The sequence below is a fragment of the Tasmannia lanceolata genome, unplaced genomic scaffold (genome assembly GCF_043159265.1).
Source record: "Tasmannia lanceolata isolate RefF3 unplaced genomic scaffold, GAP_Taslan_0.1 ptg000013l, whole genome shotgun sequence".
NCBI lineage: Eukaryota > Viridiplantae > Streptophyta > Magnoliopsida > Canellales > Winteraceae > Tasmannia > Tasmannia lanceolata.
In genome coordinates, this window is record NW_027518690.1 from 40,124,692 (window position 1) to 40,150,435 (window position 25,744).

A 25,744-nucleotide genomic window follows, 5' to 3' on the forward strand; every position below is an offset into this window, starting at 1 on the left:
AAGATTTTGAAACTCCTCAAAAATTACAACTAAATGAATCAACCTTAATTAGAAAACCAAATCAATGGAGTCTTAAGAATAAACAACAAAAAAAAGGGATTATCGAATGAATTACAATTGATATAATGAAATCCGAGGAAGAACGAATAAAAGAAAAACAAGAGTATCTGAAATAGAGGCTGAAGAACGTACCTGGAGATTTTTCTAGGGTTTGAAACGAGGGACTGTGAAACGAATTGGCTCTCGTTAGGATACTCTTTGAAAGGGTTGAAATAATAAAGGGTATAGATTCGTTGGTATTTATAGCGAGTGAAAGTCCGGGGTATTTTCGGTATTTTAGATAAGAAGGTCAGGGGAAGGGTGGCCCGGGGAAGAAAAGGGGGAGAATATATCAAAAGGGGTTTTTTGCCGATTGTTAGTTTTTTCCGTTACCATTTTTCAAAATGACAAAATTACCCATTACATATCTTGCAGTTAACATTTTAAAAAAGGAGAATTATAGGGTAGCCGGTCGTACGCGCACGGGCAGCCCCAAAATATAGTGGGACCCACATTGTTGGGTTGATTCAAACCATTCATTAGATGGGCCTTGACATAGACAGGGTCTGCCCCAAAAATCTTCTCCATAGGATGATCCTAACCCCTTACACCCTATCTATATCAAGGCCCATCTAATGAATGATATGGATCAACAGAGCAATTTGGGCCCCACTTTATTTTGGGGCTGCCCTCAATGCACGAGGGCAGCCCCAAACCAATGTGGGCCCCACTGGTTTGGAAACGGTAAAACATTGAGAGTTTTGCCTAACAAGAAAAGAATTAAAAGTTGAGAAGTTAGGGTAGTTTTGTCATTTAATAAGCATAGTTTTAAAGAAATTTTGGATTTCGGTTGAGACTGAAACCGAAACTTACGAAATGCACGGCGCTAAAATTTCAGTAAAATAATATATTCTATAGTTTTACATAAGGCAAAAAACTGACATTTCAAGACTTTTTACTGAATTTCGACTGAAATTTAAGGATTTGGGCTGAAACTTCTGTCTAGGCAAGTCCAAAATTTAGTCAGAAACCGAAATTTAAAATCTTGGCCGTAAGCCCATAAGTACACTGTAAGGGTGGCCAAGGGAAGAAAAGGGGGAGAATATATCAGTTCCACCCAAAAAAATTCCATGGCTTTATCCTAGTAAATTGTTGTGAAGGCCTTACCATTTTCGTAAATGCCACACATTCTCCAAAAAAGGATTTTTTGAGCTGGGCTTCCGCCCATTTTATATTGCCGTACGAGAAAATGAGAGATATGTGGGATCTTGATCCCAATTTTAAATGGCGTGACAAACTGTGGATAAGTGGGATTCAATAATATCTTCTATCCTCGTTCATTGCCCTAAGTCAAAACAGCACTAATTGGAGCGACACTTGTATTAATTTAGAGGGGTCCCACATTTGATTGATATGGAGTATCTGGGTGGTGGTGGATCACCCCTCGGGATAAAATGTAGCCTGAAAAATGCTCTGATTAGCCCCTAAAGTTTGAAGCACAAAATAGAGGATTTTTTGTCAAGTGAAAACCTCATAGGCTCTGTTTCTTTCTTAAATGGGTGTGTGAAAATTTTATTTCAAGACGTTTTACGTTAGGTTCAGTTTGGATGTACATAATCTAAATGTAATAATATGAAAATAGGAGAATTTATATGATGGGTGGCCATGAAAACACGTGAAGTCTTAAAAAAAGTAGGTACGGCCCACTTTTTTTGATGATCCAAACCGTTCATCTGTTTGGGCACAACGTAAATAGGTTGTGCCCTCCGATCTGAACTGATCTGAATATGGAGATTTCCAAAAATCATTTATGGAATCTTCTACAGATCGGAGGGTTAGGATCATCCTATGGAACTGATTTTTGGGGCACAACCTATTTACATTGTGCCCAAACAGATGAAGGGTTTGGATCATCAAAAAAAGTGGGCCGTACCTACTTTTTTTAGACTTCACGTGTTTTCACGGCCACCCATCATATAAATTCTCATGAAAGTAGAAGGAAAGGAATATAAATTCCCATTTATTCACTTTCCTTTTTCTCTTGATTTGAGAGGAAAGCCAAACAGTACAAAACGGTTTGCATATGGAGAATTTACAATTGATGAGGACTGCCATGTAAATAGCAAATTGCAATCGAACAACACTAGAAATGGAAAACATGTCCTTTTTTACTTTAATTTTCCCACTTTTTGGTGCATCCAAATGGACTCTTAAAGAAATTGAACCATAGTTTCAAATCTTTGAGTGAAATTAGGGCCCGTTTGGATGCGAGAAGTTTTTGATTTGGATTTCTCACATTTGCAGCCCTTTTCGTGCTGTACCTTTGATTTCCAAATCAGCGACTAGCAGTGAAAAAAATCAGATTTCCAAATATATTATGGAAATAAGTAATTGGAAATCCACAGATCTGGCAGTTTCCTTCACCCTCTTTGCTCCTCAACCTCTCCCCTCCAGTAGGAAGTACCCCCTTCCCTCTCGTCTCCCTCAACATGAGCTGGCGGATCTATTCAATTTGTATTCAGAACTCAATTCCAAATCCAAATACAAAATATGAGGTATCCAAATGGGCTCTTACTGTGTTTGGGTTAGGCTTAGGATTCCATGTGTTCTTTTGGTTTTTTGAACTTTCCCTATTTGTTATTTTGTAATCTTTGCTTACATATTGCGTCGCCTTCACACCTGGACAGTCACACAGTGCGACGAACTACAAAAATTTATTAGACCACGTCTTGCAACTATGAATTGTTTTTCCATGGAAGGGCTAGGGAGGGTGGGAGCAGAAGATACTTGAGATTCAATGGCTGATGAGAGGGTAATAAGTAGCTAACAAGAAGGAAAAAAAATAAATTGTATTTTGAGTAGAGTTTTTCTTTTCTTGTTTCTATATAATTCTCTACTCATTTGCATTTCCATCAACCCGAAGATCAACTGTTTTTATAGCATTAGACAAAATTATAGACATTTGATCAGATGGCTTGTAAAAAATGTCAAAAGAAATATAGGCAGCCTTTACTATCAACAAACTAATCAAATCCTTAAACAGGGCCCGAGAGTGGTTGCTAAATGAGAGCAACATACAGTAAGAGGCTAGACTGATTTAGAGTTTTCCCTAGGTTGTCCCTGATCTACCAAGCCCAAGCCCAAGCCCAAGATTCTATTGATCAGAGCATCTGGATTTGGTTATATTGGAACATCTCAACAAACGGCATTCATAGGGAGCATCTACAACTCAGGGACGGTGCCAGGAATATTTAATTTAAAAAACAGTTGTTATGCAATAATCAGCAAATTATTATAAAGTAAAAAAGGGGGCAAAAATAGTTGTTATGCAATAATCAGCAAATTATTTTGAAGTAAAAAAAAATTAAACTTGCACACAAATTTTAATTCAAATTAGTTTCAATTTAAAAATCACTTATATTTAATTTAAAAAAATGTATATTTATTTTTTTTCTACCCGCAGACAATTCACTCAATTATATTTGGCGATTATCATAGTTATTTATAAATTATTTGACTCTTTTGATCAAACGGGTAATTCATTTAGGGTTTGCTAATATGATTTTTCAAACCTATTTGTTATTACATCCCATGTTTAATTCTGAAAAACAAGGTACCTACGGTTGCCTTTATCGGGGCAGTTTGATTGTGCGATAACTCATCCTGGGCCATTTTTAGGGTAAATAGGTCATTCCCGAGTCGGACGTCCGAACCTCTTTCGGCACCCGAATACCCTCATTCGGGCGTCCGAGTCTCGGGGTTGGGTTTTCTACGAGAATTTCAGTTTTTCACCCGATTTTCTCAAAACTTGAAAATTCTATATCTTCTTCGTTCAGACTCCGAATCACGTGAGGTTGGATCCGATGGATTCCTTACGATGAGGGGAATCGATCAACCCCGATTTCACGCTCTGAATCGACACACACAATTATTCTAAAATAATCTAAGTTTTTAGGTTAAAATCCTCAAAATCCAAATTTCTAAGACCACAACAATCTAATCTTCTGTTCTTTGGGAATTGATGAACGATACAACCCCAAAGAATCTGACATCCATAGGAAAAACCTTATTCCAAAGCGTATCGATTACTAGATTTTATTCTTGGATTATACTAACCTTTGTTTTAAGGTTTCTGATAACATAATCAATAAAGAACATAGTTCTTACCTTGATCTTCACTCTCTTATTACAAAACTTACTTTTCTTCTTTCTCCACACGAAAGTGCTCTCTTGGGGCTGAACAAAACGAGTTTAGGGTTTAATTAAACTCCCAAAAGATGTACTTATAGGTTTTCTCTAAGAAGCCCTAACTAAATAAATCACTAGGGGACAAAACTGCCCATCCTTAAAAGGGAGAAATGAATTTTCGTTTAGGGGTGTTTTGGGTATTTACAGCTTCGTTACGCTAGATTCTAGGTATTTCTCAATCAAATAATAACTATCTTACGTTTTGTAAGTGATGGGGTCCAAAATCTGCAACCAATCGGCTGTTGACACGTGGCCCTCACAGGGACCACTGCAAAGCCAACACTTGTCCCTGCTAGGTATGACACCTGGACCAATCGGGGACTTCCATCTGCCCCTCCTAGGTATGAAACCTGGTCCATACAGGGGCTACCACCTGTCCTGGACAGGTGGCTCAGAATCACTATAAATAGCCTTCACTTGTGCTAAGGTGAGGGATCTGAGATCAAAACCCTAAGCTCTTTGCTCTGACATTGCTCTGCACTCCTGCTCATACTGACTTGAGTGTCGAAGCGCCCGTCCGGAGCACCACTCCGGGTTGGTCTTCTGACCCTTTGTATCCTTGTCTGTGCCCTTGTGCAGCGCAGGACTCCATTAGCCCTTCAGCTGTGGCTTGCCAGATCAGCCCTTCCGACCCTACCATAACCTGTTACCAATTTTAGACCTAACAGTAAGCAAGAGAACTTTCGTTTGAATTGAAATTGGGGAGTCTCGCCTTCTCTCGAATTTAGGCGATTTATTCATCGTATTTTCTATTTTAAGGCTTGGGAATCCTAACAACTGCTATCAGAGCCGGAGATTTCCCACGTCTTCTTCAAGATGACAGCAACTTCTAACAACACCATGGAACCAAGAGCTTGGCAAAGCACTCCAAGTGGTTCAACAACTATTAACACACACAGTCAGCTTCTCCGCGATCTTCAACTGTGGGGAGCTACCATCGGCACCCAATTGCAGAACATTCACACGTCCATGCAAAATCGTCAAGCTTCTTCTTATCTAGAACAATAGCAATCAAAGATCGGAGAACGCAGGCACAATGAAGAGATCCACCCTTAACTAAATCAAGGTGAGTCTTGTAGGAACAACCATCATCCCTTTAATAGGCCACATTATGATCAATTTGCCCAAATTTGATGGTACAAGCCCAGCCAAGTGGCTTTATATTGTCAATAAGCTCTAGGCCAAACATCAGCTCCTTAATGAGAATATGCTGACAACAGCTGTTCATCTTATTGGGGATGTGATTCCTTGGTAGTTGGTATCAATGGCTTCCCAAAATGATGGAACCCATATCATAGCCTCGTTTCTGATAGTATCTGAACAACCACTTTGGCACGGCAAACACGGATGATCCGAGAGGGACCTTGTTCAAACTTTGCCAAACAACCATTGTCCGTGATTACCAAACTCAGTTTGAGCCGTTTGCAAACCAGCTTTCTCACCTTCTAGAGGAATATCTCATGAGTTGCTTCATTTTTGGATTACGGAAGGACATTAAAATTGGTGTGACATTATTGGAGCCCCTTACTCTGCATAATAAAAGAAAATGCACTAAAGAAAAGAAAATTCACAAAAGATTGTCGTGGAATGACTTTCTCTCTATTGATGTAGCTATATATAAAGAATTACATGTAGTCAAATCCCTTTGATGATAGGATTGAATGGTATATAAAAAAGAAGCCAAATCTATACACTTGCCTACATAGCCTAGTCTACAATGGAAACATATAATAAGAAATTTACACCTATACACTTCCCTAAGTATAGAGTGCACTTGCCTATATAAAGATTGTGTCAATCTTGTACAAAAAGAAATAGAATAAAAGAGGCAAGTACAACCGTGCGAGGGAGATTGTTTCCTCTAATACTCCCCCTCAAGTTGGAGCATGGATGCCAATCATGCCCAACTTGCCAATGAGATGTTGAAACTGCAATTTGCCTAATGGCTTGGTGAATAAATTAGCAGGTTGTTCTGTTGTGGGGAGATATGATGTTTTAAGAAGACCACAAGATCACTCTGAATTTTTTCTCGAATCAAATGACAGTCCAATTCAATATGTTTTGTTCTTTCATGAAAGACCAGATTGGCTGCAATGTGAAGTGCAGCTTGATTATCATCGCAGAAAAGCGTGATAGGTTGCGAATGCTTGATGTCGAGGTCATTCAGAAGATACTTGAGCCAAGTTAACTCACAACTGGCCAATGCCATGGATCTCTATTCGGCTTCTGTAGTGGACATAGATACAGTGCTTTGCTTTTTGGTCTTCCATGAGATTGGAGAATGTAGTAGATCTCCGCGTCTTGGGACAACGAGCCCAATCTGAGTCACAATAACCAAATAATGTAAGTGAGCTGCTAGTTGACAATAACAAGCCTTTTCCAGGAGAACCTTTAAGGTATCTTAATAGACGATGTGCAGCATCAATATGTGGTTTCCTAGGGTCATGCATGAACTGGCTTAGAATATGGACCGAATAAAGAATATCAGGACTTGTGATAGTAAGGTAAATGAGCAGTCCAATCAGTCGCCTATAAGAGGTTGGATCAGCAAGAGGATCGCCATTAGAAGAAGATAGTTTGAGATGTTGTTCCATTGGAAAGTCAGAAACGCAAGAGCCTAACATTCCCGAATCGCGTTGTTTCTCATGGTATCAGAGCAATTGATCTTGTTGACCTGATTACAATACTATCAATTCCGTTTTCCGGCGAACGGCCAATCTTGCCGTCCGCCGGGCACTGCACCCATCACCATCTCCGCTGCTCCTCCCCAATGTAACCCTGCATTCTCTTAGGGTATGTTCGGCAACACTTCTCATTCTCGCCTAAAGAATCGGGCGGAAACGGAGTGATGAGAAATTTTGGAAACAGTTATTTATCGCTTTGAGGAATCCTATTTTTTAGTCGAAAAAGTAGCAGAAATTTTGGAAACGGACCTTAGCGGGTCACGCAGCCGAATATGATTGTTGTGATTTTTTTTTGGCTTTGGTCATTCTCCACCCCTAAAAAAGGGGAAAATCCTGTAAAAGAATAGTTGCCGAACATACCCTTAGTTTTCGTCCTAGTTTTCTATCCTTTTTTTTCCAACAAAGTCTGCATCACTTTTGCAAATCATGATCTTGTTTTCTTTTACTTTAAATCTTGATCTTCATCATTCTTGAAGAGGCATACTGTTGCTTTGATAAGTGATGCAGGGGCACCAGGCATCTGTGATCATAGTGCAGAATATGCTAAGTCATGTGTTAAGGAGAACATCCTATTGTTCTAATTCATCTGTTATCTCCTTGATAGCTTCCCTTTCTGCCTGTGGGCTTTCCACCTATGAGTTCACATTCATTGGTTTTCTTCCCAAAAATGATAATTTGTCGTATCCTTAATGTAGAATTGCCAATTAAGATGATCTTTAAGATGGGATATTGCAGTTCTATCATTAGAACATCATCCACATAAACAACAACGTGAACAACATAAGACCCATTGTGTTTGGAAAATAGTGAGTAATCTGCCTTAGATTGGGACAAGCCGGGCGGAAGTAAGGAGGTCGAAAATTTGGAAAACCATTGGCGAGATGCTTGCTTGAGGCCATACAAGGCTTTGTTAAGTTTGCAAACTCGTTTCTCCCCCTGTTTAGCAAAGCCGGGAGGAATACGCATATATACATCCTCTTCGAGATCACCATGAAGAACGCATTATGAACGCCCATTTGGTAAATAGGCCATTGTTTGATAGAAGCAATGGCGAGGAGGCAGCGAACAGTCACTAATTTAGCTACAGGAGCAAAGGTCTCATGATAATCCAGACCTTCAGTTTGAGAATATCCTTTAGCAACCAAGTGTGCTTTGTATCTTTCTATAGACCCATCAGACTTGCGTTTAATTTTGTACATCCATTTGCATCCAATGGGATGAATTCCAGTAGGTAAGGTAGTGATGGTCCAAGTATTGTTTGTCTCGAGAGCCTTGATTTCACTAGCCATAGCATCTTTCCATTGAGGTAATTTTATGGCTTCTGAGAAAGAAGCAGGTTCTTTATCTTGAGAGATGGAGACAATGAAAGCACGGTGAGCTGAAGAAAGCTTATGATATGACATAAAATTATCAAGGGGAGAAACGGTACCTGTCTTTAGAGAAGATGTTGGATGAAGGAGAGCAGTGGAGCAATGAAAATCTTGGAGATAAGAAGGAGGGTTATGGATGCGGGTTGAACGATGAGGAGGATTACTAGGTTGTGAGGACGAACTGGGAGGAGAAGGAGGTGGGTCGGGTCGGGTTGGGGACTGAATGGGAAGAGAGTGGTTGGTGGGAGTAGAAGAACTAGGTAAAGGGGAGATCGGTAGGGTTGGTGACGATGTATCAAGAATAGGTAAAGGTAGACAGGATGGGGAGGTAGGTTGGTGATGGATAGCATCTTGATAAGGAAAACTATTCTCATGAAAAGTGACATCTCGACTAACAAATATTTGTTTTTCTTCTATGTCAAAGACACGATAACCTTTTTGAGAGAAAGGATAACCAATAAATACGCATGGTCTAGCCCTTTGATCAAATTTATGAAGAATACGGTAGTTCTAAGCATAACAAAGGCATCCAAAAACTCATAGATGATCAGAACTAGGTGGTTTATTCAGGAGTAACTCATGAGGGCTTTTGTTAGCAAGTTTGGTGTGGGCATTTTGTTTATGAGGTAAGCCGCGGAAATAATGCATTCTCCCCATAATTGGAGTGGGAGATGGGCTTGAAATCGTAATGCATGGGCAACATTAAGAAGATGTTGGTGTTCACGTTCTGCTACACCATTTTGTTGAGGTGGGCCAGCACAACTAGTTTGGTGAATTACTCCTTTGTCAGAAAAAAAAAATTGCATGGAGAGAAACTCGAAGCCATTGTCAGAGCGAAAATGTTTGATCTGACAGTGATACTGAGTTTGAACCATGATAAAAAAAAAAACGCTTAATATATGTCTTGGCATCAGCTTTACATTGGAGTAAATAAACCCATGTGCATTTGGAATAGTCATCAACTAGAGTAAGAAAGTAACGTGCACCAGAAAGGGACGGAGTTTGATATCCTCCCCAAATGTCACAATGAACACGTTCATTGTGACAAGTATTGCTCAATGAAAATGGTAATCTAGTATGTTTAGCACGATAACAAATATCGCAAACATGATTATTAGAGTCCATGTGAATGGGAAAAGTCTTAGATAACAACTGCAATCTAGAAAATGAAGGATGACCTAAACACCAATGCCAAACATCAAAATTAGAGAACTTAGAAAAAGAGGTAATTCTAGTTGGTGGAACTTCGAGATTGTATAATCCTCCATATGCTCTACCCGCTCCAATCATCTTCTTCGAGGACCGGTCCTGAAAGAAACAAGAATCAAGTGAAAAAATGGCATCACAATTCAATGACTTTGTTAAAGAAGAAACCGATAGTAAATTGTGTTTAAATGAAGGAACATAAAGAACATCTTCAAGAATGAGAGATTCAGATAAAATGATAGTACCAACATGAGAAACAGAAACATGTGTGCCATCAGGAAGAATTACCGGCGGTGAAGAAGATATGGGTTTTAAGTGAGAAAATATCTCTTTAGAGCATGCCATATGATGTGTGGCACCTGTACCTATTATCCAATTTTGAGAAGGAGAAGATGTAGAATAAAAGCCATAAATATCACCTGTCTCTATTAAGTATTAACTATCTTACATTTTGTAAGCAGAGAGAACTTTCGTTTAAATAGAAATTGGAGAGTCTCGCTTTCTCTCAAATTCTTAACCCCAGGAATTATTATTGTTTATGATTAATCTTGACCCCAAGAACAATTATCACATTTAAGAACCATTCCCATATCAGGCATTTCCAAAGTATAAGAAAGAGTAAAGATTCGGTTGTCTGTATAGGTTTGCCTAAAAATTCCGTCCAAGAAAATGGAACCAAGCATTCTTGCAATATGATAGAGATGATATACCTTTTCACAGGAGCACTTATGTTTTTTGGATTCCAAAAATTATGTTAATCAAGCACACTGCTTTTAATAGTAGGTGTTTTTATATGGTCTAAGGCCTCACAACAATACCGTAGAGGTACCACACTTGATATTTGATCCAACAGCAGGTCACTTTTTGAGAAGCTGTTGTTAGATCAAATATCAAGCGTGGTACCGTACGTCGAAGGGCCTTATTGTTGTAAGGCCTTACACCATATAATTTCTCTGATAGTAGAACCCTGCAAATTTGAAATTTGAGGTCAGATGCAACTCTTTAACTTGGTTTTTCCAATGCATGTTCACTCTTTAGTTGACATTGTTATAGACCATATCTTTTTGTGGAAGCTAATTGGATGCCTTCTGGTGGGACTCTTATATTCCTGAAATATCAAGAAAAATGACGTGCAAAAGCTTGGGGCCCGTTTGGATACCCCTTGGATTTGGATTTGGAGGTGAATTTGGATTTTTAAATCCAAATTCGGCGTTTGGCAAGCCTTTTATGACATCTGGATTTGGATTTGAGTGAAATCCACAAGATTTACAAATTCCTCATGTTAGTGAAATTTTTTGGATTTATTAATCCTTTCTGCGAGAGGTTATTTATAAATCTAAATCTAACCTGTAAGGGGTTAAAATGACCAAAATATACCCAAAAAGTGTTAAATGACTTAAGTACTCACATGACATTAAAAATGATCAAAATACGTCGTATTAGGTAAAATGACTAGAGAACTCCGAGTCAGGCAAAATGACCGAAATACCCCTATACCAAGTAAAAATGACAAAATACCCTCGAGTCGTGCAAAATGACTAAAATACCCTTATGACATAAAAATGATCAAAATAACCTCATACAGGATAAAATGACTAGAATACCCCAATATCATGAAAAATTACTAAAATACCCCTCGATCAAGTAAAAATGACCCATGGCTCATAAGAAATGACTAAAATGACTAAAAATACCATCATGAGATAAAAATGATAAAAATACGCCATATTAGGTAAAATGACTAGAAATACCTCTATACCAGGTAAAAATGACAAAATACCCCCGAGTCGTGCAAAATGACTAAAATACCCTTATGGCATAAAAATGATCAAAATAACCTCATATAGGGTAAAATGACTAAAATACCCCAAGATCATGAAAAATTATCGAAATACCCCTAAATCAAGTAAAAATGACCTATGGCTAATGAAAAATAACTAAAATGACTAAAAATACCCTCATGAGATAAAAATGATAAAAATACGCCATATTAGGTAAAATGACTAGAATACCCCCTGGTCATGCAAAATGACCGGAATACACCTATACCGGGTGAAAATGACCAAATACCCTGAGTCATGGAAAATGACTAAAACACCCTTACGACATAAAAAATGATCAAAATACCCCCATATAGGGTAAAATGACTAGAATACTCCTGGATCATGGAAAATGGTTGAAATGCCCCTATATCAAGTATTTTAGGGCTTTTTGGTTTTCTTGGATTTCAAATTCAAATCCAAAGAGCATCCGAACAAAACAAAACAAAAATTAGATTTGAAATCCAAATCTATACGTGGTCATCCAAACGGCATTATTTATAAATCTGTGAATTTTAAAATTCTTGATTTCAAATCCATGGATTTTGGAAATCCAAATTCACCTCCAAATCCAAATCCAAGGGGTATCCAAACGGGCCCTTGTGGTATTTCTGAAATGATGTGCAAAATAATTGCTTATGTAGAGATCTTTAAAGAGTTCTAAAACAAAACAAGATTGTGCATTAAAAGTGCCTGTGGTATTTCTGGAACTAATAAGAAAGCATCCCTGGTGGAAAAAAAAACTAGAACTTAACTAGCAGAAGGATTTCATTTCAGAAAAGAGGATCTTATAACCTTTTTTTCCCCAAACTAAGTCTTCTAACTCTGTACAAGATGGTATTTTATCATTTTCAGTAGGCAAATAAAGTTGGAGATTTCATACCCTTATTTTTCTAAATGTAGTGACGGCCTACAGCATAGGATTATCGCAACGGTCCATTTGATGGGCCATAACATAAATACGATTCTCAATTCAACTCAACTCAACTCAACTAAGCTTTTGTCCCAAACTAGTTGAGTCAGCTAATGAATCCTTTAGAAAATTTTCATGAAGAAGGTGAAAGAATCTACCCAGCTCAAATTGACTAAGTCTAATCCTGACAATAGTTGGGTTCATCTGCATGGATCGGTTTCTTCCAATCTCTCCTATCCAAGGTCACATTCTCTATTATGTTCCTAGCCATCAAGTCTTTCATCACTGTTTCTACCCAAGTTGTTTGCAGTCTGCCCCTACCTCTTTTTACTCCATAAATAGGTTGTGCCCAAAAAATCACTGCCATAGGATGATCCTAGCCCTTCAATCCATGGAGGAAATACATATTATGAAACCTCTATAGCTGGGAGGGTTGAAATCCAACATGCGTAAATGATTTTCTAGGCACAATCTATTTATGTCATGGCTCATCAAATGGACGGTTTGGATCATCCAATGGTGTAGGCCGTACAGTACTTTTAGAAAAATAAGGGACGATAAGGGCTTACACCATATAAAATCTCATAAATTTTAATGCCTTGTGATCCAAAGCCAAAAAAACTAAAATATTCATCAGACTCAGAATCTAAATTCCACATAAATTAAGCAGTCTAAAACATTGATAGGGAGAGTATTACAAACAAGCACCTTCGTATCATTATGTGCATCAAACAATTATTTTTCAATACAGTTCCCCAGGCAGTATCAACATTCTCATCAAGAATCGCAGCAAGATGAGTTCTCAACAGTTGTACCCGTGCAAATACAAATTTCTCACAACACACCCATGAATGGATAAAGGGTGAGAAATAAATTAATTGTAGAGGAGTGTGAGCCGAACCTCATATTTGGAGTCGGTTTCTGAATATTTCCACCCATCTTGTTTGTCTTTGCTTAAAAATGGCTACATTTTTACACTTTTGTTTGACTTTTTGCTAATCATTACCCTTGTTGCTATCGGCTGTCTCCTTTTACCCATGAGAGGAGTGCTAAACCGAAGGGTGCCCTTGCAAAAATCACCCGAAAGGGTGCCCCCATTGGATCCACCTCATCAAAATGGATAAGTAAAATGCACTTTTCTTACATTGATCCAATGGAGGCACCCTGATTTTTTCTCTTCTTCCTCTTTTTTTTTTTTTTTTTTTTTTTTTTGCGATTGTACTTATAAGTCATATTTTCCAATTTTTTTTTTCGATTTTACCTAAGAAAACCTTATGATTTGGCCATAAAAAGTTAAGTTTAAAAAATAATTCCCTGATGCTCTGTTCACTTCTTTTCCAAGGAAAGGAAAGGAAAGGATTTCGTTTTCCTTTCCTTTCCAGGTGACATGGAAGAAGGGAAAGGAATGAAGAGAAAATAGGCTTTGTTTTCCCTGGAAAGCCTCTTTCCGATATATTTAATCGGAAAACAAATCTCAAGTAACAGGAAAAAAGTCAATTTCCACGTCATTTTTAGCCTTTAAATAAGAAATTCCACATCTGATAATAGTTTTCTCTGGAAAAGAAGTGAACACAGAAATTCTGTTTTGTCAAGGTCTTGTCAGGAAAAACAAAGGCTGTTTTCTAGGGAAAACAGCACCAAGGAAAAGAAGTGAACAGAGCCTGAGGCATTTTTAGATTGCAGGAATCTTCTGGAAAAGTTAGGAAAAGAAAAACTTTTTCACAATTTCATACTTTTCCATAGGTTGATTACACAAGAAACCAAAGTACCTTGAACAGCCTCAGTTCAGGTTTTATTTAGTGGGACCTTTAATTTAAATTGAGATCCAGCTGAACAAAAGTGCACAAATTTTGCACAGGAAGTGTTTTTCCTGCAATTCAAATGGGGCCTAAGTCCCCAAATGCTAGACATACATTACATATTTGGCTAAACTGTGGTCGAGTAATTCTGAAAGCATGGTTTTTTTGTCCTTTTTTTTTTTTTTGGTCCGATGAGACTGCAACCATTTTTATAAGAGACATGCGAAAACTAAAAGTTCTTTATAGCCAAACAAATCATTACTTTAGAATACAATATCTAGCGACTTCTATAATTTTGAACAAATCATTACTTTTCAAAAAGATTATTTTGGGCTGTTTTATAAGAGTTGTTGTATGGTCTAACCCCTTAGTCCCTTATTTTTCAAAAAGTATTGTACAGACCACATCATAGGATGATCCAAACCGTTCATAAGATGGAACTCAACGAAGATAGGTTGTTCCCCAAAAATCATTTCCATAGGATGATCCCAACCCTCCGATCTACAAAGGAAATGCATATTATGGAATCCTGGGGGGCTAGGATTATCCTATGGAAATGATTTTTGGGGAACCACCTATTTACGCTGTGTTCCATCCTGACGGCTTGGATCATCCTATGATGTGATTCAAAAAGACTTCACCTAGAAATAGTCATCTTTTATTTTTATGGTCCAAATCAACTTATCATCAAACTCAATGCGTAATAATTAATGACTGCTAATCCTGGTTGAAATGTTTAAAAAGCTACTAGGAGAATCTCCTTCACTTAAGGAGTGATTGACTCATACATCTACCAGATCCATCTACATAATCCTCAATCAAGGCACGAATGTTAGCAGCACTACTATATACATATGGGAGGGAAGTAACCAAAGGTGACCACACCACCTATCCAGCCAAGAAAGATTTCTTCCCTAACAACACTCCAGAAGATAATAGACAAAATCCAGCTTCCAGTTCTTACATAAGTGGGACATGACCTTAACCCACAGTCACAGCATTTTTCATTAACAATACTCATATGATTTCTACTAGGGCTGCAACTCGGGTCGGGCGGGTCGGGTTTTGGAGAACCCAACCCTACCCGAGAAATATCTCGGGTCGGGTTTTTTTCCAGAAAACCCACGATTCCCAAACCCGGCTCTACCCATGATAAATCTCGGGTCGGTTCGGGTCGGGTCGGGTTTTTTCACGTTGACGCAATTTTTTAAGGAAAATTCTTGTTTGGCAAGGCAACTCATCTCATAGAAGCAGAAATTACACTCACATTACACTTGAATCAAACAATGATGTAATTACACTCACATCACACTTGAATCAAACAATGCTGTAATTAAACAATGTTGTAATTACAATCAAACAATGCTGAATCAAACACTTGAATCAACTCAACTCATAGAAGCAGAAATTACACTCACATACAGTAACAGTGGGTGCGTGGGTTTTCACTTTTAACTTTTAACTAACAATAGAAAAAAATGTACATACTATAACTTATGTAACTCGGGTCGGGCCCCTTCAAACCCGGCTCGACCCGAGATTCATGTGGGCTTTTGAATGCTCAAACCGGCTCGACCCGAAACCCATGAAACCTGAACCCAACCCAGGCTATTTTCGGGTCGGGTCGATACAGGTCGGGTAAAACCCGGCTCGAGTTGCAGCCCTATTTCTACATTCCTCAAGTTCCCAACAAAATGTTCTGTATATCTATGATACGAAGAGCTTTGAGTTCCATATTTCTACACCTTCTAATTCCAAAATCCCCAGAATTCATAGAATCATGTCAAAAGCTTACAGAAATATTATACTGTACAAACACATCGGAAAGGAAAATAGAAGAGAAGAAACAACCTGTTTTACCTATAGTTTCAAAACTATCCTGCACTGCATTTTTGTCCAAGTCCACATTTTGCCTCACAAAGTCAATCAAATCAAAACTCTTCTGAATCTCCCAAGTTATGAACATGTCAATCGAGTACCCTTTTAACTCCGTCCACATTGTTTCAAAATGCAGATGGAGGTAAAAGATTGGGCCAAAGCAGAATGGAGGACAAACATAATATTACTAGTTCAAGAATTTGCATTGCAGTTCCCTTCAATAGAAGTGCAAATTCTGATCACCCACATGAAAACAGAATAGAGGACAAAGAAAAAGTAGTAATATCACATCTTTGGCAATAGAGAACAATTGATATCTTCATTTTCTTCAACTAATAATATCACATCTTAAGCCATACATCAAACCAACCGATTGGTAACTTCATTTTCTTCAACTAATAATTTCACATGGTCAATTCATTTTCCTTGTAAACAAATTGACTATGACCATTGATATCTACATGAAAAACACATACAAACAATAACTTAGCTACTGAAACAAACCCTAACACTAGGGTCCGGATTATAAATCAACAACAATAACTACATTCAAATACAAGCTTCAGCTAATGTGGGCATATCTTATTTTGCTTCCTCATCTCTCTCAAACACTTGATGACCCTCCTCCCTAATCTCCAACCCATGTAAATCATCCACACAGGCTTTCAAACCTCCATTCTCGGCGGCATCGCAATGCCTTGGACTCTCACTTGCCGGAGAAGAGACCCCAATAAGAAAATCTTGCAATTCTCCCTTGCTCGGAATAGAATCTTCAACGCAGTCATCGGAATCGGAATCGTCGGAGGAGAGAATGGAGGATGGTCGAGATCTGATGGAATTGGCTGCTTTGAAAAAGGCCTCTTTTATTGCTTCTGGTGGGAGTGCACAGTCTTCCAGCCCAGCATCTTCAAGCCTTGGTGGTTGAATCTCCTTCAGTAACTCTTTTTCTGCCATTGCCCCAATACTACTGAAACCAAATCCAAACCCTAGCCAAGTAATCTTTAGAGTTAAAAACCTATTAATAAAAGTTATATATTTTCAGAGAAATATAAATATCAAAAGCGCCTGTAGCTCAGTGGATAGAGCGTCTGTTTCCTAAGCAGAAAGTCATAGGTTCGACCCCTACCTGGTCAATAATAACTCGGTCAAGAGAACCATAAGTAGGGCTGCAACTCGGGTCGGACGGGTCGGGTTTTGGAGAACCCAACCCTACCCGAGAAATATCTCGGGTCGGGTTTTTTTTGGAAAGCCCACGATTCCCAAACCCGGCCCTACCCGTGATAAATCTCGGGTCGGGTTGGGTTTTTTCACGTTGACGCAATTTTTTAAGGAAAACTCTTGTTTTGCAAGGCAACTCAACTCATAGAAGCAGAAATTACACTCACATTACACTTGAATCAAGCAATGCTGTAATCAAACAATGTTGTAATTACAATCAAACAATGCTGAATCAAACACTTGAATCAACTCAACTCATAGAAGCAGAAATTACACTCACATACTATAACAGTGGGTGCGTGGGTTTTCACTTTTAACTTTTAACTTTTAACTAACAATAGAAAAAAAAAAGTACATACTATAACTTATGTAACTCGGGACGGGTCGGGCCTTCAAACCCGGCTCGACCCGAGATTCATGCGGGCTTTTGGAGGCTCAACCCTGCTCGACCCGAAACCCATGAAACCTGAACCCAACCCAGGCTATTTTCGGGTTGGGTCGATGCGGGTCGGGTAAAACCCGGCTCGAGTTGCAGCCCTAACCATAAGTTGAGCAGAGGAGCAAGGAAAATGAAAAAAAACTAGAAGCCATTACCATTTCCAAACACAGCTATATGAAACAAATCAAAATAACAAATGAACAGGCTAATTCTATGCAATTTCTAGGACTTTATAGTGAAAGTATCATAAGCAAGAAGTAGAGCATTACCTGTATTGGGCGAAATTACAGTTGTCGGGGGCTCTAGAGAAGGAAATGATGGTGATACGAAGGGTTTTGGGCAATTGGAGCAATGGAGAAGAAAATAGATCAGAAATTGAAAGGGTTTGAGGTGATCGGAACTTGGGATTGAAGAGGTTGGCCGGAGAAGATGGTGGTGCTGGTTGATGGAGCTTTTAGATCTAGGTAGTAATTAGGGTTTTGAAGTGGGTTTAGGGGAAAAATGGTGGCTGTGATGGAGGCAAAAGGATGGAAGTGGGTCGGCCAATGGTGGTGGTGATGGGAGCTCCTCCCTCTCTTCCTCTCTATCTCTCGTTCTCTCCCTCTCCCTCTCCCTCTCCCTCTGTTTTTCTTTTCATAAAAATGAGAGCCCCATGCTCAAATCTCTCTCTTTCACACCCCTATCTACTTCTCTCGATCTCACACCAGCCCTTTCTGCTCCTCTCTCTATTTCTTTGTGTTTCTCCTCTTTTACAGATCTGAAAAATGAAGGAGGAGAAGATGGGGGTCGGAGGTGGGAGCTGCAAATCCCTAACCTGTCTTTGCTGTCTCCCTCTCTACGTTTCTATTTTTTTGCCTCCAAAATAGATCTCAACCCTCCATTTGTTCCCTTTGATGGATGAGATTGGTCCTCCCATTATTTCTTTTGCAAGTAACAACTAACAAGCACCCTTGCTTTTACAAATTCACCTCCTTTTCTTTTATCTGGAGAAACATTATTAGCACAACCATACTCTGATATTTGCCCAAATCCAGCTGTCATTTCCTCTTTAGTCAGTTTCTAGGCTGGTATTGGCACACCCAATCTGGATAATTCGCCCCCTGCTGCCTCTTTTAAGGGGAACGCTTAACAAAGGGGAACACTTCCCAGTTTTGATAACAGCACAAATTGGGCTTGTCTTTTCCTAAATTTTTTGTCCGATTTCTCTGAAAATTTGCAAGGACGCCCTCGAGAATAGTAGATACCTCTTGATACCTCTTTTACACTTCCCACACAAGGCGAGTTAGCGAAAACATCAAAGAAAGGTTGTTTACCGGTAAACAGTGGAGCTTAGGGGTGCGGATAAAGGAGTGCCAATACCAAAAGATCAGGGGTGTTTCGCAACTTTTCTAAATTTGGAAAAATACAAGGGAAGCTTAGGGCTTTCAAACAAAGGGTGCAACTAGGGTCCAAGGATCATGGGCTATCCGGGTTTTCAAAAATATTTTGAAATCGAGGAAATTTTGGACTTTTTGGGTTCTTTCCGCGTATGGGGTTTGGTTCTCCAAGAGGTTTCAAAATTGTTTGAGGTTTTATTCAATTTCGGAAATTTATTCGATTTTGGAATTTTTTATTCGACTTTAGGGTTCTAAGGGAATGACTACTCTACAAAGGGTGCAAAGGGTGACGAGGATCCGTGTGCCTTTTTAATACCTAATTTTGAGGTCACGAGTATCCCTGTGAGGCATCAGATGTGGGACCCACATCCACAATAGAGAGCAGCCACATAAAATATTGGATATAAATTTTGATTGATCTGAACCATTCATTTGACCTTGGTCTCAATGTCTGATGGGCTGATGGCTCAAAAAATGGAACCAATCACGCAAACCCTAAGCAACATTCAATGATGTGCTTTTTTCGGTCAATGAAAATGGACGGTCAGATCTTTTCGGTCACGCAACTCAACTCAACTCTTGCATTCAAAACGGTCAACTCTTTGTACTCTTCCCTGCGTAGGGACCATTAAATTGCACTAATCATACATATTAATGGGATTTATGTAGACAATTTAGTGAATAAGACTTGATATTTAAACCATTTTCAATTTAGTGCTCGACCTTGCTTAACCAGAGTTCAGATCAAGTAATTCCTGTTATGACTGGCAAAATATCTCGCATATTTGTATTGTAGATCTGTTTGTTTGCCTATATAGAAAGAGGGTTGTAAGCCTGTAATATTTTTAAAGGGATAATTATATTTACACCCCCTCTAGTTTCTGACGCATCCACTTCAACCCCTATAGTTTAAAAAGTGACAAAGACATCCCCTCTAGTTTTGTTTTGGATGATCCAAAGCGTTTTGGATTCGGATATGGGCCCACATTATTTGGATGATCCAAAGCGTTCATTTGATGGGTCCTGACATAGATAGGGTGTGCCCAAAAAATCAGCTCCATCGGATCATCTTAGCCCTTCAATCTATGGACGAACCTTCAGCTGAGGGGGCAAACCTTAAACAAAACGAAACTAGAGGGGATGTCTTTGTTACTTTTTAAACTACAGGGTTGAAGTGGATGTGTCAGAAACTAGAGGGGGTGTAAATGTAATTATCCCATTTTTAAAATAAACAAAACCGCCTGATGGGTATTTAGGTATGCCACAAATTTGAAACGTGGGGGTACGGTATCTCTATTTCCGCTATATTTTGGCCCCTTTTGATCAAATTTCCAAGAAAGAAAATAGGCGCCTCTCTCTCTCTCTCTCTCTCTCTCTAGCGAAGAAGATTCGTCTCTTCTCTCCGCCTCTCACCCATCTCTACTCTCTACCTTTCTTCCTCACAAAAAAGCTTCATCTTCTTCCTTTCGGCAGCGTACCAGGTATGATTCTTCCCCTCGTTTCATTTTTTTTGTTTGTGAAACGCAGTTGCTTAGGGTTCGAACCTACTGGTTCGTTAGGGTTCGAGCCAGCAGAATAGAACCCTAATCATCTGGAGGAAAACAGGTTCTTTTTCTCTACTTTTGATTTGTTTTTGTTTTAAAAACCCTAATAGAACCCTAATCGAACCATCTTCTTTGTTTTTGGTTTTTTTTTTTTTTTTTGGGGTTGTGAAAAAATACCCTAATCGAACCAGTAGAATCGAACCATCTTCTTTGATTTTTGTTGGGCATATATGATTCTGCTTTGATTTTTTTAGCAAAAGAAGAGACCTTAATCTTCTTCTTCTTTCATTTAATTAGGGTATTTGCGAAAAACAGATTATTACGGTTCGATTCACTAGCTCCAGAGAGAGATGTTGTACCACATATGTCATGATTCACCCCCATTCTGTCATGATTTTATATCAAAATTGAAAATTTGAAACAGGTCACAACTGCATTCAGGTTTTTTAGGAAAAAAAAAATTCAACAAATGAGCTCGGTAGGCTCGCGAGCCTGGCCGAGCTGAGCCCAAGCCTGGTTCGAGCCTGAGCCGAGCTGGGCGAAGCTCGGCTCGGATAGGCTCGTTTACACAGACTGTCGGTGGTCAAATAGTAGAAAAAAAGGGTACGAAAAAATCTCTTTGTTTTTCCACTAACAATCACTCAATTTTTTTTGGAGCTTTATAATGGAGAGGGTCTGATTTTTCTTCTACTCAGTTCTATTCTAATTTGTTCAGAAGAACGATGAGTTGTTGTGGATCTTCCCAGGGAACGGGAGAAGGTGAGTGCTTCTGTAGCCTTCTAGTTTTTTTTTCTCTCTCTATCTGTTGGGATTTTTATTATTATTATTTTTTTATTTTCTGCATATTATTGTTCTATCAATTAGCTTCATTATTTCTACACTTATATGAACGATGAAACCTAGTTTTAGTATTTTTGTCTGTTGTGATGTGTTTCTTTGTGCTGCATATGTAATTTTTTGGAATAATTTGTACATAATTAAGAAGTTTTTGTGGCTGAAAGTATTAAATATTTATGTTGGCTTTAGCCCATAACAATAAACAACCCCTACATTACTAATTGATTTTTTTTGGTAATATAATCACTATTTTTATGTGGGTTCAACTTCTAACCTAGGCATCTCTAGTGTTAAAGATTGAGTGCAAGATGATGTGATTTTGAAGCCTTTATAGTTCATAACTTCATATTTATTGGCCAACGGATGTTGGTAGGGGCACTGTTAGTTGATCTATGCATATGGGCCTCCTTTGATGTAGCATGTACAAGAAGTTTGTTTCAATTACTTGCACTTATTTTTTATTTCATGTGGTTATATTGGGATTTGTCTTGTGGGTTGATAAGGTAAGCAGGTAAAATATATAATTATGTTATTTTTCACAATTTTTATTCATGTTCCACTTTCTCTTCCTATAGGTCATTCCATCATTCATTTACCGAATGATAAGTGCTATGGAGCACAGTTAGCAAGAAAACATTGTACATGACACCATATGAACTTTTTTTTTTTTTTTGAAAGATGACAATTTCATTAATATTAAACTAGCATTCGGGACCAGGGGTCCCTACCCGCGTTACATAGGGTAGAAGAAAAGAAAAAAACTGGTGTACCCAAGAACATTACTAGCTTGGCACATCCTTACAAACTATTACAAAAGCAGTCCATTCATCCCCTTCTATCCTTCATCCTTCATCCTTCAAGATGACCACCCTGGAAACTTGGGAGACCTCTGTGCCCTTCCACACATTTTCCTTTTTAATATAATAACCAACAAACCATCAAACGATTCTCAAGGGGCAAACAATTCCTTCGAATGCAAATTAGCAAGAAAAGTATCCTGAGCAAGGACAAGGCGAAAGACCGAGTCTCTCAAGCCAAAGTTACCGGGATGTGCGCTTCAGGATTAGGTCAGCCAGTCTCCATTCACTATTTGCATTGTAAGAGACTTGAATAGCTCCTCTACCATCTTAGTCTCAAACTTCCTTAGAAATTCCTTTCCATTATGTTTTCACCACTACTGTTTTGCCCTCCAAATTTTCGTCACAATCCTATCTCGCTTGGGGCCGAAAAGCGATTATACAGGGTTGATACCCTCAGCCCTTTTTACCGCTTGCTCTTCTCCTCATCTTTGCCCTCCTGCAAAGATGTAATTGCCATAGTGTAAAATAACTTTTTCGTAGCATCCAAATCTTCCTCATAATCAATTCCAAAGACATCTCCAATGGCTAGAAGTTCATCCATCTCCTCGTCAGGAACGACTGCCTCCTCCTTCAGCTCTTGAGCTTCTAAGAGCGGGGGGGGGGGGGGGGGGGGGTGTTGCCTCCTGCATCTCTTCATCCGTACGTAAACGTTTTCGAATTTCCATACTTACCTCCCGGTCAAGAGTGTCCCTAGATTCCTCAGATCCCGTTTGAGCTGTCTAACAATTTTTCCAGACGAGCAATTTCTGCTGCCCTAATCTCCTCCCACCGCTGACGACGGGCTTTTCTCTCGTCTGTTAAAGCCTTCTGAAAAAATTCCATTTTATAAATCTGAACAAAAACTTCCTTAGGATTAGACTTACCTGACATGAGGAGAAAACGCTCATTCTTCTCCATAGCATCCTGTTTAAATTGTTTCCATTGTTGCTTCAGAATTTTCCTCGAGACTTCTTTAGGAGTCGGGCATGCTTCCGATGCTAGCTGTTCATTGTATTCTAAATCCCGAAGGAACTGCATATCGTCAACCTCGAAAGAAGCCGCCTCCCACATTCCTAGAGATGCAGAAGAAGAGGGCATTGAAGAAGGGGCCTGAAAGGTTTATCAAAATCTTTCAAAAAAGTGCTAAACTTCGCAGCCAAGGAATTGTTTTTTATGCCCTCCTTACGAAAACCCAAAAGGTTTCTTTTAAAGAGAGATAACCCTCCTTTCGTGGCCGAGATATATTTTTTCTCGGTTACTACTCCTTTCCCGTTATTATGAGGGCTAGCTTTTGGGAGTACAGATCTAGTCACAATCGCCTGATCATTCGAACTTTTGATTTGTTTTTCTTGTACTTTCTAAATAAGCGGTTTTTTATTTTGACAGCTTTTTCTACTGCCACCAGATGAGGACTACCTTCGGAAATATCTTTTCTCATCTCTTTCCCCCAAAAAATATTCGATTTAGCTTTAGAGACCATCTGACATGTCTTTTCTTCGGTTCTGGTCTCAGTCCTTTTCGATGAAGGGACTGAAAAATGCAAGGTTTTTGGGTTAGTCACCAATCTCGAGGTTTCAAAATTTTCAAAATCGGGGGTAGGTAAGGCCAACGGCTGCTGTTCATTTGAAATGACCAAAATACCCTCGGGCTCTGTCGGAGAGGATCAATTCATCAGCGATTCCACCGTTGGGGATAAGGTCTCATGGGTTATTGCCTCCTCCGAGGCTTCCAGAGGGGCATCGGCTGGGGCCCCTACTCCTTAAAGAGCTTTAAAGGCTCCTCAACCAATCTGATTCCAATGGGGTAAATCTTAGAATCTACAAGGATTAATAAAGGAAGGCAAGCAGTTCCATAGAGGAGTTAATACTTTATCAGACGCAAATTCCATGCAATGATCATGGCTACCCGATAATCGATAATTGAGATTCCAGGACCTGTCCAAAGTGATGGCCCAACAAATCTACTGTTGAGAGGGACCATGCGTGAAGCGGGATATTGGAAAATCTCAGCCCCACAATCCTTGCACCAGTATTTAAGAATAGAGACCAGGGCTGAAGGGAGACAAGATATCCTCCCAAAGCATCACCCCCTTTTCGAAGAATAGTGGTGGCTTGGTGTTGAGATTCAAAGGTGAATAGCATTGAGAGTGGGCTTAAACAAAAAGGCTTGCTCAGTTGTGGCAAATCCCATTGCCTTTTTGCCCAGAACCAAATTTGCTCCACCAGGGCCCGGTTTCTCAAGGTGCCTATTAGACAGCTTTTCAGGACTTGTTTTCTGTCGTTAACTACCTCAGTGGGTACAGAAATGGCTGGGTTGCCACCCCTAGAGGGCTCAGGGGTAAGATTATGAGGCATCTTTGGCATCCACATCTTGCCCAAATCTATCTTTCTTCCGGGCTCCATTCTTGAACTAAACTTTGGTTCCAGGCATTTTCTACAAATATTCCTCAGGCCAAAGTTAAAATAGAAACATTTTAAGCATTTCTAATCACTAATATTATGCTTTGGATCAATCCTTCAACCATTGATGTTGTGGTTTGTTGACCACTTTGTCTGTATAATAGTCAATTGTCTTTGTTCTTGAAATTTGCAAATATGCAGGTCCCTTTCCAAGAATGGGAATTCTCCCCGTCTAGCCGTCGTCTAACGTGGTATCGTTCGTTTTTTTATTCTAATATATCAGTCTGATTTATTCGTTTGAATGGAGAGCAAGGGGTGAGATTTTTAGCAGGCCCTAAATGAGGCATTGTTCTCTGTGTCCGTGACCAGTTTTCAATTTCTCTAATTAAGGATACGCTTGCTATTTATGTGATTTTTTTAAAGGAAGTTCTTATTTAGGTGATTATTTCTTCCTAAATGAATATTTTTTTTCCTTTGATGATTCTGAAGAAATGCATTTAAAATAAATCATTTACAAATTGAAAACTGATCTTAAGTTTGAAAATTTTGCTGATCTTTTTCCAAAAACTCAACATTAAATGTACACGAATAAAACATGTGAAACTATAAATTCCTAAAACTTGTATCTTTTCCTTGTTGTAAATTCCCGAAACTCTATTTAGTCACAAAGGCTTCTTTTCTACTCGTAATCCTTGCCTATATTAACCATTCCTCCCTAGCCTACTAGGATTCTACTCTTTAAATGTATTTGTTCGCTTCCAAGGAAGCTTCTTACATGCTTTATTTTGACTTTCAATGATACTTCACACATTTTCTCTTCACTTTCTCGCTTCCCACATTTTCTCTTTTCTAAATTCCATGCATTTTCTCAGTAGCCTATTAGGACTCTTCTATTAAGAGCGTTGGGATTTTATAAATAGAAGTTATCTATTTATATTGGGCTCTTGTGTTGTTTTGGGAACTTATCCTTCAACAAAGTCAAAACAAATAACAACACTTGCATTTGACTTGTAGCAAATATCTTCACAAGTGAAAAATGTGTGGGGACTCTTTGTGCTCTCTCTTGCGAAGGGAAAGTGAAGAGGATACTAAAGCTTATGGGATTTTGGATCTCATGAGGAGCTAAGGTGGGCAC

The 25,744-nt window shown here is 38.9% G+C and overlaps 1 protein-coding gene and 1 long non-coding RNA gene across 2 annotated transcripts in view; one reads left to right on the forward strand and one right to left on the reverse strand.

Moving 5' to 3' along the window:
• The window catches only part of LOC143891452 (17.2 kDa class II heat shock protein-like), a 51,154-nt gene extending 50,894 nt beyond the window's left edge, over positions 1-260 (reverse strand). Inside the window, exon 1 of the mRNA XM_077396028.1 lies at positions 193-260. The gene's annotated coding sequence lies outside the window, so the exon portion shown is untranslated. The remainder of the gene's footprint in view (positions 1-192) is intronic.
• Positions 261-20,280: 20,020 nt separating this feature from the next.
• Positions 20,281-25,744, forward strand: part of LOC143890097 (uncharacterized) — a 34,201-nt gene continuing 28,737 nt past the window's right edge. Inside the window, exons 1-2 of the long non-coding RNA XR_013255113.1 lie at positions 20,281-20,471; positions 21,250-21,293. This is a non-coding gene — a long non-coding RNA (uncharacterized LOC143890097). The remainder of the gene's footprint in view (positions 20,472-21,249; positions 21,294-25,744) is intronic.